Raw genomic sequence first — 6,000 nt, 5'->3', positions numbered from 1 at the left:
GGTGACATTGGTTAATAAAATTATATAGGTTTCAGATGCGCAATTCTATAACACATCATCTGTATATTGTTTTGTGTGTTCACCACCCCAAATCAGATCTTCTTCCATCACCATTTACGGCCCCTTTACCCTCTCCTCCCCCTCCTCCCCCCCTTTTCTCTCTGGCAATCACCATACTATTGTCTGTGTCTATGAGTTTTTCCCCCCTTAATCTCTCTACCTTTTTTACCCAGCCCCCCAAACTCCTCCCTTCTGACAGCTGTCAGTCTGTTCTCTGTATCCATGAGTCTGTCTCCACTTTATTAGTCGATTTTGTTCATTAGATTCCATATATAGTGAAATCATATGGTATTTGTCTTTCTCCGACTGGATTATTTCACTTAACATAATACACTCTAGGTCTATCCATTCTGTCCCAAAGGATAAGACACCCTTCTTGTTCATGGCTATGTAGTATTCTATTGTATAGATATACCACAGCTTTTTTAATCCACTCATCCAATGATGGACACTTGGAATGCTTCCAAATCTTGACTTTTGTAAAATGCTGCAGTGAACATAGGGGTGCATATGTTCTTTCAAATTAGTGTTTTGGATTTCTTTGGGTATATTCCCAGAAGTGGAATCAATGGGTCATAAGGAAGTTCCATTTTTAATTTTAAAAAATTTTATTTATTGATTTTTAGAGAGAGAGAAGAAGGGGGAGACAGACAGGCATCAATTTGTTGTTCTACCTCCTTATGCATTCATTGGTTGCTTCTTTTTTTTTTTTAATATATCTTTATTGATTTCAGAGAGAGGAAGGGAGAGGGAAAGAGAGAGATAGAAACATCAATGATGAGAGAGTCATTGATCGGCTGTAGCCCGCAACCTGGGCATGTGCTCTGACTGGGAATTGAACCCTGATTGCCTGGATCCTAGGTTGATGCTCAACCGCTGAGCCATGCCCGGCTGGGCATGGTTGCTTCTTGTATGTGCCCTGACAGGAAATCAAACCTACAACATTGGTGTATCAGGATTCCATTTTTAATTTTTTGAGGTAACTTCATACTGTTTTCCACAGTGACTGCACCACTCTGCATTCCCATTGTATGTTTTTGCCTCCTTTGTCAAATATTAATTGACCATAAAGGCTTGATTTTATTTCTGGGCTTTCTATTCTGTTCCATTGATCTATATGTCTGTTTTTATGCTAGTACCATGCTGTTTTAATTACTATGGCCTTGTAGTATATTTTGATATCAGGTAGTGTGATTCCTCCAAGTTTGTTCTTCTTTCTTCAGATTGCTGTGGCTATTAAGGGTCTTTTGTGATTTCATGTAAGTTTTTGGAACATTTGTTCTAGTTCTGTGATATACACCATTGGTATCTTGATAGGAATTCTATTGAATCTATAGATTGCTTTGGGTGGTACAGACATTATAATGATGTTAATTTTTTCTGTCTATGAACATGGTCTATGTTTTGACTTATTTGTATCTTCAGTGTCTTTCTTCAGTGTCTTATAACTTTCTGAATACAGATTTTTTTACATCCTTGGTTAAATTTATTCCTAGGCATTTTATTTATTTATTTTTGATGTAATTGTAAAGGGATTGTTTTCGTAGCTTCCGTTTCTAACAGTTCATTGTTGGTGTATAAAAACTGCAGCTGATTTCTGGATATTTATTCTGTATCCTGCTACTTTACTGAATTCATTTATCTGTTTAGTAGTTTTTTGGTGGTATCTTTAGGGTTCTCTATATACAGTATCATGTCATCTGCAAATAATGACAGTTTTATGTCTTCCTTTCCAATTTGGATGCCTTTTATTTCTTCTTGTCTGATTGCTGTGGCTAGAACTATATTGAATAAGAGTGGTGAAAATGGACTTCCCTGTCTTGTTTCTGATCTTAAGGGAAACACTTTTAGTTTTTGCTCATTAAGTATGCTGTTGGCTGTAGGTTCATCATATATGGCCTCTATTCATTGAGATATGTTTCCTCTATTCCCATTTTGCTAAGAGTTTTTATAAGTAGGTGCTGGATTTTATCAAATGCTTTTTCTGCACCTATTGATATGATCATGTGGTTTTTATCCTACATTTTGTTTATGTAGTGTATTGTTTTTATTGATTTGCAGATATTGTACCAACCCTGCATCCCCGGAATAAATCCCACTTGATCATGGTGTATGATCTTTTCAGTGTACTGCAGGATCTTGTTTGCTAGTATTTTGTTGAGGATTTTAGCATCTACATTCATCAGAAACATTGACCTATAATTTTCTTTCTTTGTCATGTCCTTATCTGGTTTTAGAATTAGGATAATGCTGGCCTCATAAAATGAGCTTGGGAATTTTTCCATCTCTTGAATTTTTTGGAGTAGTTTGAGAAGGACAGGTGTTAGTTATTCTTTGAATATTTGGCAAAATTCATGTGTAAAGCCATCCAGTCCAGGATGTTTATCTGTTGGGAGTTTTTTGATTGCTGCTTCAGTTTTATTAGTTGTAATCTGTCTATTCAGACTCTCTGATTCTTCCTGATTCAGTTTTGGAAGATCATATGTTTTTAGGGATTTTTTCATCTCGTCCAGGTTGTCCAGTTTGTTGGCATATAGTGGTTGGAGTATTTACTTACAATCCTTTGTATTCCTTTGTATCAGTTGTTACTTCTATTCTTTCATTTCTGATTTTATTTGTTTGGGTTCTCTTTTTTTCTTGAGGAATCTGGTTAAATGTTTGTCAATCTTGTTAATCGTTTTAAAGAACCAGCTCTTGGTTTGATTGATCTTTTGTTTTAGAATCTATTTCATTTATTTCTGCTCTGATCTTTATTATTTCCTTTCTTCGACTCACATTGGGCTGTTTGTTGTTCTTTTTCAAGTTCTGTTAAGTGTAAAATTAGGTTGTTTATTTGAGATTTTTGTTTCTTGAGATAGTTCTGTAATACTATGAATTTCCCTCTTAGGACTGCTTTCACTGTGTCCCATTGATTTTGGGTTGTTGTGTTCTCACTTTCATTTGTTTCAAGCTATCGTTTATTTCTTTTAGATCTTGTTATTAACCAACTCATTGTTTAGTAACATGTTATTCAGCCACCATGTCTTTGTGTGTTTATTAGTTTTTTTCTTGTGATTGATTTCTAGTTTCATATCATTATGGTCAGATTGATATGATTTCAGTCTTCTTCAATTTATTGAGACTTGTTTTGTGTCCTAACATATGGTCTATCCTAGAAAATGTTCCATGTGCACTTGAAAAGAATGTGTATTCTGCTGCTTTGAGGTAAAATGCTGTGAAGATATCAATTAAATCCACCTGATCTAGTGTGCCATTTAAGGCCACTGTTTTCTTGATGATTTTCTGTCTGGAAGATCTATCCATTCATGTCAATGGGGTATTAAAATCACCTACTTGTGATTTTATTACTGTCAATTTCTCCCTTTATGTCCATAAAAATTTGGAAAGCCCTCTGATCTTAAATAACTGCTAGTTGACATTAAAGAAATAAGACTTTCCCTAATTTGTTTAATTGTCTATTCTCCTTGGGGTGCTACTTATGCAAACATCAGTTTTAGGATGTGGAAGAATGCTATTTACCAAACAAATTATTTTGGAACATTTGTAAATATGGTAGCATATAAATTGGAAGATAACCTTGAAGTTCAGTAATAAACATATTTTTAGAAACATATTTTTAAAGAAAGATATATCTTAGATGTGTTTCTGTTGACTCATCTAATCTGGACCACAAAGTAAAAAAATGTTGAAAACTAATACAAATTTGTCACTTTATAAGATTGATCTTATAAAAAACTTGACATGTCCAATTATTTCTAATTGACTTAGATATGTTAAAAGCATATAATATTACATTGTCAAGTAAAATTATCATTTTTAAATGATAGAAGTAGGCACACCATCATATTATCTAGGTGAAATAAGTTACCATATAACTTACAAGTCTGCCATATTAAAGACAAGTCTTTATCCATCTAGAGAAGCAGCCACACAGGCCCTATACACCAGCAGCCAGCCCAGCTTCTTTGTCCCCTTTACTACAAGGTAATAGAGCCAAACCTACCCCAAATTAGGGAGTTTCAGAAGTGTATATAAAAATAATTGAGTGTCAGCTTTTTATCAGACAAGATGCTAAAGCCAGTTCAGGTCTGTGTGGGTTCGAGGGAGGTTAACAGTAACAGTACAGTGTGATAAACAGTCATTAACACAGATGGTGTTGGGGAAGCCAAGCAAAGTAAGGCAGACAAAGTTGCCCTCCTGAGGTGGAAGAAGGAAGATTGGAAGTTAGGGCGGCAGAGAAATGGGGTGAGAGTAGAAAATCAAATTCAGGCTGAGAGAATGCAGGTGCAATCAGAGAATTGCAAGTGCTGTAAAATCCCCGCAGAGGAAGCTGTGAGATGAGGTTGCCTAGGTATGCAGGGGCTGGGGTACTGAGAGCCAGGTTTGACCTACCAAAGATTTTGAATTTTATCCCAAAGTAGATTGGGAGCCATTAGAGACCTATAAGAAGGGGAGGGACCTGGTGGTGAAGGCCTGGGGCCAGGGGGTGGGTGCAGGGTGGAAAAGGTCAATGGGGAAAAAAGGAACATCTGTAATACTTTCAACAATAAAGATAAATTAAAAGAAAAAATTTGTATTTTAAAACACTGGCATTTGCATCTTCTCTTTGAAGCCGTTCCTCCTCCCACGGGAGGCCCTGTCTCAGTTCTCTATCTGATCTATCTGATCTAAGTTCCTTGTTTACATGCAATATCTTGATTATGCTCAGTGTGCATAACAATTTTGGAATAGAAAATAAACTACATAGGTGTCCTTTATGTCACACGTTTATAGAATGTTCATGCCTACATTTAAGATTTAAACATTTTGTTGACAGTCACGAGGTGAAAAGTTTTGGCACATTTTAAGTATCAGTAATAGTTGCAGGAAGGCACTGCATGCACTTGCTCATGAATCCTCTGAAGCCAGCAAGGTGTGCACCATAATCCTCATAGCACACGTGGGTGCAGGAAAGTAAAGAAAGGTGCTCAGACAAGAAAAGTAGAAAGAGTGAACACTTTTTTTACTTTTCTGCACACATGTGTACCATGCGGATTATGGTTAGAAGTCCACAGCCAATATTGAAATCTGAGTATAATTAGTGCTTAGGCTTTTCCCGCTCTGCACACTAACTCTGTGGGTTGATGTTTTAGAGGGTATAAAAGACACCAGGGTTCTGATAGCACTCAATAGCTTTGTGTGAGCACAGTCAATCTGACTTAGACTTTTAGGGTGAGTAGTAGAGCTGTGAGAACTTCTAAGGATTTGATAGTAGTTCCTTATCTAAACACACACCCTCCTCCTTCCTTTCTGTCCCACATTCCTGGGTTTTGTCTTAATAGCACATTTGTGATTTCTGTGTTTATTATAATTAAATGGCATAACAAGGACAGAAAAAAAGTAAAAGGTGCTTGTATTTAAGGATGACTTATCCTAAGTCTGTGCAGGGGCTTCTCTGCTCACCCCTCTTTGTACCTGTCTTTTTCCTGCCTTCTCTAGACAGCAGTGCTGTGTTGGATCTGTGGACCAAAAAAATTTGTTTTAGAAGCAAACCAATAGACAAACTAATGCTGACCTCACATTCTAACCCCTCTGCTGTTTATCATTCAGTTAGCTAGAAGGCACAGGCTTATCCCTTCAGTCTCTCTGAAATTCTAACAAGTGTGACTTTAACTTGAAGAAAGAAAGGAGCTAGAAATAACATTCTTAGCAACCCAGAGTCCACTTACTGATTATTCAGTAGCTTAAGGTGAGTTTCTGAGTAAACGTAGACTGGAATTTAAAAAATAAAGTTGCTAGAATCACTATTCATTGTTCAAAGAGGGGGGAAATGGGTAGTAGATATAATATTTCACAGTAGTTAATAAAAAATATCTTATATTGAATATATGTGCTTGCCATTTCTCTAGCTAAAAGACAGTTGGATGTTGACAATTGCATGTGGTTCATCCTAATACAAAG

This window comes from Miniopterus natalensis, chromosome 3 (genome assembly GCF_054644295.1).
Source record: "Miniopterus natalensis isolate mMinNat1 chromosome 3, mMinNat1.hap1, whole genome shotgun sequence".
In the NCBI taxonomy this organism is placed as follows: domain Eukaryota; kingdom Metazoa; phylum Chordata; class Mammalia; order Chiroptera; family Miniopteridae; genus Miniopterus; species Miniopterus natalensis.
The sequence above is the reverse complement of the archived record's forward strand: the minus strand, read 5'-3'. Positions refer to the sequence as shown.